This window comes from Taudactylus pleione, unplaced genomic scaffold (assembly GCF_031769625.1).
Source record: "Taudactylus pleione unplaced genomic scaffold, aTauple2 ptg000095l, whole genome shotgun sequence".
In the NCBI taxonomy this organism is placed as follows: domain Eukaryota; kingdom Metazoa; phylum Chordata; class Amphibia; order Anura; family Myobatrachidae; genus Taudactylus; species Taudactylus pleione.
In genome coordinates, this window is record NW_028284497.1 from 26,249,448 (window position 1) to 26,264,362 (window position 14,915).

Genomic DNA, 14,915 nt, shown 5'->3' on the forward strand with positions numbered 1-14,915 from the left:
CTCATTTGGCAGTCAACTCACACCCCTCTGCTGCAAGTAGTGCGAATAGGGTTTTTTAAATTGGATTGGAGAGTTCTCGGGAGCGAGCTTCGCTGCGAAGTGTGCCAGTTTCAAGAAACAAACTCGCTACTCACAATTTGCACCTAATAGGATTGACCTCCATGTCTGAGAAAGCATATAAACTTTTGCTGGTACAATATTGCCATTTAAGCCAGTGCTGTTACCCACTTAACTGGCTAATATTTTTTCCTACATTTTTTTTTTTTTTCTGAATCATACAATGTAAATAATACCTATTTAAACCTGATTCAGTATAATTTTATTAACAAATTGCAGTTTTGTTAATATAATTCTGAACCAGGGTTAAATATGTATATACATTTGTTCATTAAAAAAAAAAATCCACAATTTTAGGGATGAAAAGTTCAGTCCTGAAGGAATAGCAGCCAGCCCATGACTCTGGTGGCTGGGAGGGGGAGATAGCAGGGGGATGCCGGGCTGCTGCAGTGCATTCAGTCCAGGTTGGAGGGCGATTCTATTAGGATCGCATCTTGCAGCCACCCCCTGACAGTTCCTGTTGCCAGCTGTAGCATTTCCTGATACTACCACCCCCTATGAGCCCAGGCTGCAGGAAAACGGTCTACCTGTATTCGCCGGTTGGCAGTCCTTTTATGATCACCTTTCTTGTATCCCAGCTTACAGGTGGAGGTTGCAGCAGCAACTGAAGGGCAGACGGCCGGCTGCTGGAGGATTACCTTCCTGCAGGCATGTGACAGTCGCATCAGATGCGACCGTGCCGGGAAATGCCCAGCTTAGCGTGGTCGCATGGGGGGCACATTATGCCTCATCTCCCTAGTGGCCCTTATATATGTGGGGGCTTTCTTGTTTGAATCTCCTCTTTCAAACCCTGTGCCCTTTTAGTAGTTAATGTCTGGTGCTCACCAGACGATGACACGCACACACAAAAACATTCCCACATGGGGGATCTTAAGTCAAGATCTCCATATTGTGCCAAATAATAATGTGGTAGGTTTCCTAGTTTAAAACATTTTAGTTGCTGTTCAGTTATTGATATCATTCCTACACATGATTAGCATTTAAATTGGGGCAGTAAAAATTTGCGAGGATGAAAAAGATTACACATAAAATCCTGTTGGTTGCAGTTTTAAAATGTTGAGCAAGACCCACAAAGTGTTTATTTGTGATGGAAAAAAGTTTGCTATTCATTCACTTGAAATTTCAATAACAAAAACTAAACACTTTTTGCCACGGATTAAATTTTATTTTGTGTTCAAATGAGCTAAAAGATTCTCGGTAGTTCCTGAAAATGCTAGAAAAAACCCCAAAGTTTTATATGTGTGGGTACTACATAAAAATATCAGTGATGTTGGAATGTGATGAGCTCAAATTCCAAAACAAATGGTCTCACAATAACAATGAGGATGGTGATTAATTCCTGTTTCCTAACTGGACTGAAAACATTTTACGTATGTGCAGAGAATGAGGCAACCCCAGCAGGTTATGTTTTCAGGATTTGCCTGAAAACTTTTGACCCAGCAAATCGACGAAAATCATAATCTGTGCATGATTGAAGAAATCCAGAAAACAAGTTCGTTGGGAGATGGGGTGGGCGAAGGTATTGGAGTTGAAAACCACTGATCATTCTTATCAGTCCCTGTGCCATTGGAACTTAAAGTCTAATTTCCACACCAAACACAGAAATGGGGGAAGAACATACCAGCCCCACACACCCAAGGCTCTAGTGCTGTGAGGTAGCAGTGCTAACCACTGTGCCACCATTCAGCCACAGTAGTGAATTACAACAATACACAAGTACAAATAAGGAGGTGGGTGAATTAATTTTATTAATTTACATTTTATTTTTCAAAATCAGTTTGTCAAATAAAAAGTGACTAAAAAACCTTTTTATATAAAGAAACTAAAACTTAACTGAGATTATTATCCTTTATGTATATGGCGCCACAAGGGTTCCGCAGCGCCTAACAAAGTACAGAAACAGTTGAACAGAACAAGAAAACGGTGACAAACAGTACAAACAAGTACATGGCATATAAACATGCTGCAACAGTAGCAGTGTGTCAAGAGTTAGGTGGTGTTGTAAGGAGTATAGAGTAGATAAAATAAGTAATGAAGAAAAAAATCACATGAGGGAAAAGGGCCCTGCTCGTGAAGGATGACAGATGGGTGGATTCCTATTGTACAGTATGTGAGGATGTCATTTGGAGTAAGATTTATACCACTGACATTCTACTTTACGTGACAGTATATGTAGGCTTCTGTGGAGAGCCACGGTTGTTATTTCAGTTTACGTGAAGTTTGATGGGTAGCTGAAGCCACTTCATCAAGGGCTATTTAAAGCGTTTGGTTAAGGTGTGAACCAGCAGTCTCAGGTAAATGTAGAAATTTGTGAAAGTAGTTGTTGTAAAGAGATGATCACAACTTATCATTATTTTACATCTGAACGATTGTGGATTCCATAAGGCACATTTATTGATTTGGAGGGTGATGGGAGACATGTGATATGTATGAGGTTTGCAGGATATTTATTCCAGAGTAAATCAGTTGTATGTGTGCGAGGCCTGGATTTGGTGATATGTCACCAGCTACTAAAATCAGGAGGATAGAGAAGTAGATATAGGCCTGTATTGAATTAGGGAGCGAAAAGTCCATGCTGGACTTTTCGCTCCACATCTCAGCTTTTCTGGGGGTAAAGTATCGGGCGAGTGTCTGCTTTATCCCCATATTCAATTTAAAATGAGCGAAAACGGGACCCGGCGAATTGGGATCTACGAAAAAAAATGGGAATTTTCAGGAAATAATTGTAGGACCCCCCCCCTAAAGATGTCCAGACATGGGGTTTTTGCCTGCAGAAGAAAGTCGGGTTTTTAAATAGCCACGGCTGGTGTCTTTTTCCCGACATTGAAGAAGTGATGCAGAAGAGCACTTAGGTTTTTTGTTTTTTTAAGTGGGCCCATCAAATTTGGGGTACATGAAAATGGGTACTAGCATATTTTTAAGTCCCTAAAGTCATTTTATTAAAATTCTGCAATAATGCACCTGCCAATAATAGCCTATTCTAGAAAACACCTGCCACATACTTACAGATTAATCCTGAACCTATTTCCCTATTTTTAAACAGTTTTCCCTTTTTTTTTTTTTTTTTTTTTCTTTCATCCCGAATATTTGAATCATTTTTTTGGGGTGACCCTTTTTTTATTTTTTTTTATTTTACTTCTTCTGACCGTTTATTTTTAAATTACATTCCCAGGGTCAATTTTTTTTTTCTTTTTTTTAAACCTGCACCCCGAAACCCCAATTCTGCACTTTTTTTCGTCATGTATAACATGGTGAAAAGTTTACCCCATTTTTATTCAAAGACTTTTCATACCTGAGAAAAGTCTTTGAAATTGAATACGGGGATAATTGAAATAGGCGAAAATGACGTCATCGGTGATAAATTATCGCAGATTCCGACTTTTCGCAGCCTAATTGAATACCCCCCCATAATTGTAGGTGGTGTGTAAAAGTTTTTTAAAGTGACACAATTTAATTGAGCGCGATGTAAATAGCGCCGGGAGATAGCTCCTGGAGCTATTCAATCCATCGCGATGTTAGGTCGGGGAAGGTTCGTTCTCGCGCCTTAAACAGGGTTTTTAGGCACGAGAATGGGCATTCCCCGACCTAACTTCCCGGCGCGATGCTGTTTTCCAGCTGCGAAGGGCAGAAAACAGCCTCACGCCGGGACTTTTCTTGGATTTCTGCTCGTATCCCCGGAGGGATGCGAGAAGAAATCCTTAGTCGGGGTTAGCTGCGTGGTGTATTGAATAGCTCCGGGAGCTGATTCCCGGCGCTATTCACATTGCGTAGAATAGAATCGTGCCCAATGAGGTTGTAATAGTCAATGTATGATAAAAAGAAAGCTCATGAGTTTTTAGAGGAGGTGAGCGAATCAATAGGGCTGCAATGAGCACAGAGAGGTAAGATGCAGAGAGTGTTAAGGATGTTATAGCCTTAGAAAAAATAAGGAGTGTTTTGATGAAAAGAAATGTGTAGTACATGGTGAGTTTTAGGTAAGTTACTTTTAGACAAATTTTAAATCTGAAATTACCTTAGAAGTTGGTCAATGTTTGATTAACTGTTATGTTAACACACTTTGATTTAACACTTCGTGCATTTAACCCCAGCTGCTAACACAGCCACCGTTGCTCCTATACTGAATATAAAGGAATTGTATCCTTGATTAAGACAGGGTGCATCTGAGCCAAATGGTCTGCTGATCAAAGGAGATAACTTGCTCTGAGTTGGAGCAAAGACCAGGCCAGATATAATATGAGATATGGTAAGAACTTACCCTTGTTATCTCTATTTCTACGAATAGGGACATGCAGGTAAGCGTCCTGTATGTCCAATGACACCATGTAGTCCCCAGGTTCCAGCGCCAGAATGATGGACCGTAGGGTCTCCATCCGAAACTTCGGGACCTGCAAAGACTTGTTGAGTGCTTTGAGGTTGAGAATCGGACGATATGACCCATTGGGTTTCTGTACCAAAAATAGATTTGAATAGAAACCCTGGCCCCTCTGGGAGAATGGAACAGGCACTATAACTCCAGCCTGGAGCATAGTGTGCAATACCTTCCGCAGCTCCGTAGCCTTGTTCCGGTCTGATGGTAGACCCGTGGTGAAGAATCGAGCCGGGGGTCTGTGCCGGAAGGAGAGGGCGTACCCGTGGGAGACCACCTCCAGAACCCAAGTGTCTGTCGTAGTGAACGACCAACACCGGGAGAACTGCAGCAGGCGGCCTCCCACCCTGGGATCCCCCAAGGGGAGACCCGGACCGTCAGGCCGCAGGCTTGTCATCTGGCTTGGGGGCCGGACGTCTGGTACTCCATGCCTGTTTCCGGGGCTTGACCGATTTCTTAGGGCCAGCCTGTCGAGGAAACGACTTTGGTTTGGGCCTGCCCTGGGCCCTAGATGACCGAAAGGACGATGGTCCAGAACCAGGAGGAGCAGCGGCCGACGGGAGACAATCTTATCCAGATCCGGACCGAAGAGAACTTCTCCGGTAAACAGTAACGCTTCCAGACCTTTCTTGGAATCTGCGTCCGCCTTCCAGGATCGCAGCCACAAGGTGCGACGAGCAGCTACCGCTGCTGAAGAAATTCTAGACACCAGAGTACTAATGTCTAGAGCCGCCTCGTTGATGTAGGTGGCTGAATCACGGAGATTGCCAATCAACTCCGCCTGTTCGGCCGGACAGTCGGATTCAAAAGAAGCCTCTAATGAATCCGCCCAGCGCTCCATCGCTCTGGCAACCCAGCAAATGGCCATAGCCGGCCGTGCTGCCCCCCCTGCAAGGGAATAAGCGGACTTCAGGCAGATTTCTTCCTTGCGGTCCGTAGCATCCTTAAGGGAGGACATGGATGGCATCGGCAATGTGGCACTACGGACAAGACGGGTCACGTGAGAATCCACCTGTGGAGGGGATTCCCACTTAGCAAAATAATTATCCGCGAACGGATAAGCCACCGCCAGGCGTCTCTGCGGCTGGTATCTTTTGCCAGGTTGTTTCCACGCCTCCTCTAAATGGTCCACCAACTGACCCGAAAGAGGAAAGACTGTGGCATCGCCCTTCACATCTTTGAAAAAGGCATACTTAGATTTAGCCGCTGGGGGAACTTCGTCCCCAATCACCGAGGCTGTGCGGACCACCCGAATAAGTCCAGGAATATATACTTTGGACTTAGCATCAGCGTCCTTAGTATGGAGAGGTTCCTGATCGTAAGGATCCAGAATCTCCCCATCATCAGACGTCCCTTCGTCATCCTCATAAGGAGCGGACAGAGACGCCACCGGCCTTTTATGAGGCCGCATCACAGACTCCCCTTGCAATACATCCGACAAGTGCTGTACAGAACTCGTCAGGGAGTTAACCCACGCTGGCTCCTGAGAACCCGGGAGCGGGAAAATAGGGAGACTGTGGGGTACCACCAATTGTCGTGGGAACCCCTACATGGGTGACGACACCACAGACTGCTGGGACAAACCCATCGGAGTAAACGCGGGCTGCGGAGCTAACTGGCCCACTAAAGCTGTTAACGCCTGAGCGAAACAAGCCCAGGAGCGGCTCCTGTACCGGTGCTGTAACCGTAATAGGCCGCGCCATGGACAAACACTGCCGGCAAAGGCCCTCCGCGCTACCCTCCCCCTCCGCTAACGGTACTTTGCACGTGGCACACTGTAGCCGGAGGGGAAAATCACTTTCAGACATGATGGCACCACGTATGTGACCTCTCTCACCAATTAAGTATTAAATAGGCGAGAGACCACCCTGCAGCACCGCACCGCAAAGGCTTTAGCAGAAAGAACAGGGACAGTAATAAAGCTGACAGTTTAGAGAAGAAAAGTTACAGGCAGCGCTAGCACAGTCACATACAATGCAGAGAAATAACAATTCCTGCACTAACAGCGCTGATCACTCAACTACACAGACACAGCGCTGCATACACAGACCTGAGCCACAGCGGAGGAGAGGTATGCGGGGGGACCCAGACCACGATGCTTCCTTCCAGACTTCCAGCAGCGTTCACCATGCGTTGCAGAGAAGATGGCCGCCGAGGAGCAGAGAGAAGCTGGCCTGGGGGAGGAGCGCTGACACAGGACCAGTCAGCACAGTGCAGAGAGGGCTGTGTGCAGCGGGGGAGGCGCCGGCTGTGAGACAGGGAAGGCGCGCTCCCCTGGCATGCATTTAACCCCTGGGACGCCGCAGCGCTACCGCTCTGCTGCGGTCCGCTGTCCCAGGGGGTAGTGGAAAGCGCAGGTTCAGTACCTGGCTCCACGCTGCAGCCAGTCCCCAGGGAGCCCCCTGCCTGGGGACTCAGGACCATGTGACCAGCGGGGACCCACCGCGGGACCCCGCTGCTTACCTTTGTCCCCCTTGGATCCGGCCATGGTCCGGAACATATGGGGTCACCGCTAGCTGTGACCCCAGATGCTCACCAGCATCCCCGGATCGGTACCGGCGTTCTGGTACCGGCGGGGGTGTAGGGAAGACAGCATGGACGTCAGGACTGACTGTCCATGCTGTACATCCAGATGTGCAGCCACAGCTGCACTGAAGAAAGCTTCAGGGGCTCTTCTAGCCCCCACTCCGACAGGTGCACCCGACGCCGGCCGGGCACCAAACTAAACTGAGGTGCCTTGGCCCGGGGGCGGGGTATAGGAGGGGGACCTAGTGCATCCTGGGAGGCTGAAAGCTTAACTCTTTGGTGCCCTGCGACTGACGTCACATCTATACCCCAAGGTATCCTGTGGATACCCTATGGATCCTGAAGTAGAAATACCATAAACTATGGTTCACTGAACAATATAGACTATACAGATAAAAAACAAATCTATGCAGCAGATTTAGTCACATACATTTAAAACTACAGAATATGGCATGACTGTCTACTCTAGATGCACAGTATAGATGTAGTGAGTAATGTACTGACCATATTGTTCAATTGTCAAAATTGCTGCTTATCCTTTATCTTTAAGCTGGCCACACATCTAAAGATTATCTGTCCAACCAGCCAACTAGTAGATTGGTTGGAATGAAAATCTGGTAAGGAATACAATCAGCAACTTGCTCCCAGACGCTGAAAAATGGACCAAAACTGTTGTATAAACAAATAGTTTAAATCAAACATTTAACAAACTTGTCTGACGACCATTTTCATCTGTTTTCTGGCATTTAGGAGTAAATTTCTGATCATCAGTTACTCCCATACTTTGCTTTCATTCCTTACCAGATTTTCATTCCAACCAATCAACTAGTTGGATGGTTGGATGTAAGTTGGTCTAGTGTGTGGCCAGCTTTACAGTAGCTCTAATTCCATTGACTCCCACCAATATAGACATTTGCATGTCTGCAGCTGGTATTTCTGTCTCGTGTAAGTATTTGGAAACCATAATTTTACACGTATTGCGCAAAAGAAGTAAAGGCGCAAATCCACTAGCATATGAGATAACTACAGTATGATTACGACATCATATTCGTACCATCGTTCCCCATCCCTTGCAGTGCCTACACTGAATGATTAGTCGTTCAGTGTAGGCATCCTCCCTCAAACCTGAAAATGTCCAATCTGTCGTTATCGGCAGATTGACCGGCATGTACAGCCGATGATTGATGTCGGAAACGACCAGCGGGAGCGCGCATCGCTGGTCGTTTCCGACATTATAGTGCATGATTACGATGTCATAATCGTGCAGTCGCTCATTAATATCTGCTAGTGTATACGCGGCTAAAGTTAGCACTGCTATTCAGTTAATTGGAAGCAATGGTAAGCTTTTTTTTTTTTTTCTTAAATCCTGTTTAAAGTTTTTTAACAATACAAAGCATAAAACAAATCAAATAACAGTAAGTCACAGCAGGCTACACATGATAAAGATGTTATAAATATATGTTGGTATAAATAGAACAGGATAAGAAACAATATAAGGAGTAAAGGGTTTGATGACCACCTGCCTGGAGCTTGGTCAAAAGATGATTAGTTAAGCTGGGTACACACTGAAGGCCTGATTCAGAGCCGGACGCTCTGACCAGAGCGCTCGCTCTGAATCAGGGCCCTCCTACCTCAACTTGGAGCGGCCTTATGGACGCTCGCATAGCTGTGGGTTACCACCCACAGCTTATGCGAGCGTCCATGATGATGGTCAAGACCATCGCGACCATCGGGCTTGCGACGGAGACCCTGCTGCCGCAAGCCCTGGAGTGATTTTGGCTCTATCAGAGCCAAAATCACTCCCACTGACATCACTAGTGATGTCAATGGGGCCGTACCCAGGCAGTAGGCGTTCCCATGGGAACGCCTCCGTCTGGCAGCCACGCCCCTGGCACGCCCACCAAAGGGGGCGTGCTGTCAATCAACATCGACAGCACGCCCCCTTTGGTGCAAGACCCGGAGTGACGGCTACCCCATCGCTAGCCGGGTCTCGCGCATGCGCACGACGGAGCTCCCTCCGTCGTGCGCATTTGGGTACCATCGACCAGCTTGCGAGCGTCCTGCGCTCGCGAGCGGGTCTGAATGAGACTGGTATTCGTTCTGACATCGTAACGAATGCTCTTGAAGGTGGTTTGCCTGTCCACACTTGAACGAGTTAATGAACAACAGAACGATCACTGTTCCATCCTTCAATAACTTACCATACTGTAGGTTGCTAGCGTTGTTATCCAGTTTGATGTGCAGCACATCAAACCTGACTAGGACGCATGCGACCGCAGGAGCATACATATTGAGCGTACACACTGAGTGATGTAGGCGATTTGTCGTTCAAAATCGGCCTGACATTGCTCCATTGTGTACCCAGCTACATGAAACAACATGTTAACAGTTCAACTGGTGCAAGGGGATTGTAGGGAGCTAAAAAGTGTGTGTGTGTGGGGGGGGTGTAATGCAGACTTGTACTAAGCGGGTTCTGGGTCTGCGAGTTTGTTTCAAGAACCTTGCAGACTTCGCACGAATACGCACTCCTGGGTATTCTCCAGGGATTTGCGAATTGTCAGCCAAATGCGATGTTCATGAAAGAGTAGAATGACCTTCCTGGACCCCAAAAAACTGACAATTTCGTTTGCAGATTCATACAGAAGGCTGTTAGTGGGCATAAGGAAAGAATTGGAAGTATTTAAATGGTTGATTCTTGCAAACTTTTTTTTCTTTTACTTTTATACGAAAAAGATGGAAAAGCAAAAAAAATAAGGGACAAACTATGCTTTTTGTGGTACTTTGAGGTGAAATGTTAAAAAAATTATATATATGTGTGTGTATATGTATATGTGTATATGTATATGTGTATATATATATATATATATATATATATATATATATATATATATATATATATATATAATATAAAAAAATTTCTTTAAATACTCTGAACTCGGGGTGCTTAAATAATGTGAGTTTACTCTGGTTCAATGCGAGTTGGTGATTGGATTACAAAATCGCAATGCTAGTTCAGCACTTTGCACCTGATTGGATTGACCCCCAAAGTTCGAAGGAGGCGTGTAGACGGAACTGCGGGCTATGCAGAGTTGGACATAAATGTAGATCATGTCTGGTTCCAGTGTGTTGCTGTAGTTATTGTGGGACCTCTTGCCATTACCAGCAGTTCAGGGAAACACTTTATTCTTACTGTGTGTACTATGCCACACTGTATCAGAAACAGAATCCCGGGAAGAAACTGAGAGCGGTTGTTAACAGGATGTTTCCGCTCGAATCCACTGGCTTCTCACCTTATGAACTCCTTTTATGGGCACCGGGTGTGCGCCCCTTTTGATCTTATTAGAGAGAGTTGGGAAGAGAAACCCTGCAGCTAATTGAATTCTCCCCTTCTACACAAACTCTCTGAACTTGCATATATTTGAACAATGTTTTTATATTCTTGTGCATCATTGTCTGTTGATAAGGTGTGAGCACCAGACAGTAACACACTGCACTGCAGGGGGAAGAGCACTTGAAGTGCCCGTGCTGGCTCTCTTAAATAATATGCCTCCTAATTATTGCCTGGTGATCACCAGGTAATGACACCCAACAATAAAGGAAACCTTGTGTCCAATAAAAGTGGTCCCCTCATTTGGAATGGGAGTGAAATACGGCAGCTGTTGAACCGCCGGTTCAAATCCCGATAGTGGATGCCCGACAGGAGGAGATCCCAACTGGGGCAGGTAAGTACCACAACCCTCCCTTAGTGGTGCCTAACCCTAACCTCCCCCCTAGTGCCTAAATCTAACCACCCCCCCGGGGCTGCCTAACCCTCCCGTGGGGGGTGCCTAACCCTAACCTCCCCCCTAGTGCCTAAACCTAACCTCCCCCCGGGGCTGCCTAACTCTCCTCTCTAGGGGTGCCTAACACTAATCTCCTCCCGGCACACTGCGGCTACCGCTAAGGGCACCTCGGACTTACCTTTGTTCGAGCTGGCTTCCTCGGTGTTGCGTCGTCTTGATTAACATAGGCTTTGCTATTTCGATGCCTATGTTAAAACCCTTGCCGGGATTGAGAGCCGCCGGTTTCATAACTACATCCCCCTCATTCAGTGCAGCAAGTTTTCAACATAGTATACCTTGTAGGGCACCCATATTAATGCACACTGTTCAAATCAGCACAAAACCTATCACACAAATATACAAATTTATAAATGCAGATTTAAGTATGAAAGCCTGTGTGTGGAATCCAGCTTTTTGTTTTGCAAAGGTGGATTAATGCTAAGAAAGAACTACAAAGTGTTTAGTTCTACAGAAAAAACATGCCTTTTTTGGGTAGATTTTTATTTGTCATGTTAGTTTGTCGTCCCTTTTTTTTTTTTTTCTGAAAATTCAAAGTGGAGAATTTAATTGAATGTGGCGTTGAACAGCTTTCGGGAATGAGTGCCCGGAGCTATTCAATAGTCTGTATCTCGCCAGGGTTTTAGTTGCAGTAAACTGCATTCTCCAACATGCTGTTGGCACATGCGTTAAGCACTAGTTTAGTCTGCTTTCGGATCATAGCTAAGGAAAGGTGCGAGCTGAAATCCTCTAGTCAGGGTTAGCAAGTGCGGCCAATTGAATAGCTCCGGGCACTCATTCCCGATGCTATTCAACATTGCATTCAATTGAATTCCCCCCCCCCCCCCCCCCTCAAAGTAGTCATAAGGAAAAAAAAAATAAGCTACATTTTGTGTGGATATGGCATTAAAAAATTACTAATACCAGCTCAAAAAGTGCCACAATAAGTTCAGCACAGGGGCAAGTACCCTCTGCAGCAAAGGTAATAAGGTTTTGTGTACAGTATGACCTTTCAAATTCATACATTTTGGGTAGTGTAAGTGCTACTTTACTACAATGAATAGAATGAATAGATAGAATAAACACAGTGGTCCATGCTTCAGATTCTGGTGGGGTGGTCTAATGGGGGTGGGGGGAAAGGGACTCGGGAGATTGCACAGAGCCATCTGCCCATCCCCAAACCCACAATACGAAACCACCTAGGGAAGCATTGTGCCTCACCCAATAAAATAGGTTGGATTCGACTTGGTGTTTGCCTCATCATTTGCTTACCTACACATACCCACATACCAAATACACCCACACACCTGCCCACACCCCACCCCCTTCTCCCCACCCAACTGTCTCTCGGACATACCCCAACATACACACCCAGGAGTGCACATGTACCCTATATTCTACTTTACTACAGGTTATTATGTGGCTAATTATATCTGGGATTGAGCAAGTGTACAGCTAGTAAGGTTCCTGAGTAATGCTGGGTACACGAACCCAGTGGTCAGGAAGCCGACTGTCAGAATACTGACAGATTTTTGTAAGTATTACCGTAACCCTCCCCTAACCCACCTGTCCCACAGTCTAATCCTTCCCTCCCACAGCCTTAACCCTCCACCTAACCCGAAGTCTCCCACTTACCCTAATACCTCCACAATCTGTCGGGATTCTGACAGTCTGGATGCCGCTGTCTGTATTGTGACTGTTTGCATGCCGACTTCATTCTCACTAGGCAACATATTGTGTGTAGAAGCGATCAATGATAAACGTAGAGATCATCTTTACGTGTGTACACCCAATTCATCTTTTAACGACATACTGTACAAATATATCACAATGGCTGTGCTGCATGGCAAATACGATATGTGAAAGACAGGTCATTGATATACAGTGTGTAAGGTCAACTAAACTATTGCACGATAGGTCGGCTGCTGGGTGTTTTGGAAATGTCCTTCAGTGACATTTGGCACAGTTCAAGCGATTGGTCACAAGTCTTTTTACAGACATATCGTTCGAATAACAACGATGGTAGTTTAATGTGTATGATCGATATTGTTTGTGTTCGATAGTTGGGGAAATCAGTCGGTCAGCAGTTACATCGTTCTGTGTACCCCACATAACAGTGGACAGCTTTTGAAACAACATTAGTGGTGGCATAATTTGGAGATTAATAGTGAGTATGTGAGATAACAGGGATTTCTCCTTCCATCATCTGGTGGACACTCTTGATAATTGGGAGTAGTGAGGGTTGAGGAGCTAGCACTTACTGGGTAACTTTTTAGGGTATATAAGCTCTTCCTCTACAACTCCTTCCTTAGTTTCAAATTAAGTGCTGAAGGTTTGCTTCACCTGGAAGACCAGGAGATAGGTAGGTAGATATATAGCGATTCCTTATCTGTAAAAGAGCAGCTAGAGAGTTCTGGCATCTCAGGGCTGCTGTAGGGCTCCAGCCTCAGTGCCGGAGGCAGAGGAGTATGGAGGGTGCCGGCGTAATGAAAGAGGTGGAGAAGGTAGAGTGCAGGGGCTGCTAGTGGTGGCATAGCTGCTGTCTGATGTTTGTCCCGGAAGCCGCTTTCCGGTAGAGGCGGCCAAGTGGTAGAATAGGATCCGCTGCCAAGCACAGCATCAGACAATTATCATTGAGTCAGGAAGCATTATTGCCTGGTGCTGTAGGGATGAGGGTCTTTGTTTCTTTCTCTACCTACCTTTTTCTATCTAAAGTGTCAACATTTCATTCAACCAGGAAATTGTATTACTAATTTTGGCTAAATCAAGCAAAACAACAGATCAGGGTGCATTGTACCTGTTAGTTGTTGTAAGAGAAGTATTTATCTGGAGAGGATAACTAGTATAAAGAAACCTATATATGTTTACAACACTAACAAAAGAAGTTGGCCAGCATTCAGGCAGACTATAGCCAGATGGATTAGGCCACAATTCAACAGTCATTATACTGTGGTTGATCGACCTATCCCAACTAGGATCTCAGGGCTTGATTCAGAGCTGAACGCTCTGACCAGAGCGCTCGCTCTGAATCAGGGCCCTCCTACCTTTTTTTGGCGCGTCCTCATGGACGCTCGCATAGCTGTGGGTAACCACCCACAGCTATAGCGAGCGTCCATGATGATGGTCGCGATGGTCTTGACCATCGGGCTTGTGGCGGAGACCCTGCGGTAGGGTCTCGCTGCCGCAAGCCCTGGAGTGATTTTGGCTCTATCAGCCAAAATCACTCCCACTGACATCACTAGTGATGTCAGTGAGGCCGGCTTGAGACGGTAGGCGTTCCCATGGGAATGCCTCCGTCTGGCAGGCACGCCCACCAAAGGGGGCATGCTGTCAATCAACATCGACAGCACGCCCCCTTTGGTGCAAGACCCGGAGCGATGGTGAGCCCGTCGCTCGCCGGGTCTCGCGCATGTGCACGAAGGAGCTCCCTCCGTCGTGCGCATGCGCAGTGGGGAACATCGACCCGCTTGCGAGCGTCCTGCCGCTCGCGAGCGGGTCTGAATGACCCCCTCAGTCCATTCCACTCAGTCAGAACTTTGTGGGTGGCACGGCATGGACCTTCCACGGAGCAGTTATGTAGAGCAGCTACATGTCATGACTGTGTCCAGTGTCGTAAAGTGTTGATTTCCGACAAGTCTGAACATGCCCTCCCTGAAGGGCAGCTTTTGTACATCCCCAATGGTCAAGATTGTCCCCCAGATGGAAGGAGGAGTAAATTAGATTTTTGGTACTTGCCTTAAATCTCTTTCCCTGAGTCCATCTGGGGGACTCTACAATCCTTCCCTTATTGGGTTGTGCGTTTGTGAAGGATGCAATCTTGTCATTATTCTTCATCCTATCCTTAAGGTTTATTAAATTTAAACTGAGGAAAGAGTTGGAGGGGAGCAGCTTAAGTACCCTAAAAGCTGACCTAATAAGTGCTAGCCCCTCAACCTTCACTACACCTCATGGTTAAGTGTCTTCCAGACGGACTCGAAGATAGATTTAATGGTAAGTACTAAAAATGTACTATTCAATAATTTTTAGACTGGTAGTTATTAATTTTCTCTTTTATCATGAAGGTTCAAGTGAGTGCTGATTTGTGTACT

At 46.0% G+C, this 14,915-nt stretch overlaps 1 protein-coding gene across 4 annotated transcripts in view; it reads left to right on the forward strand.

Annotated features, from left to right (window-relative positions):
* Positions 1 to 14,915, forward strand: part of CDC14B (cell division cycle 14B) — a 108,155-nt gene that overhangs the window by 14,038 nt on the left and 79,202 nt on the right. The gene's annotated exons all lie outside the window — the stretch shown is intronic.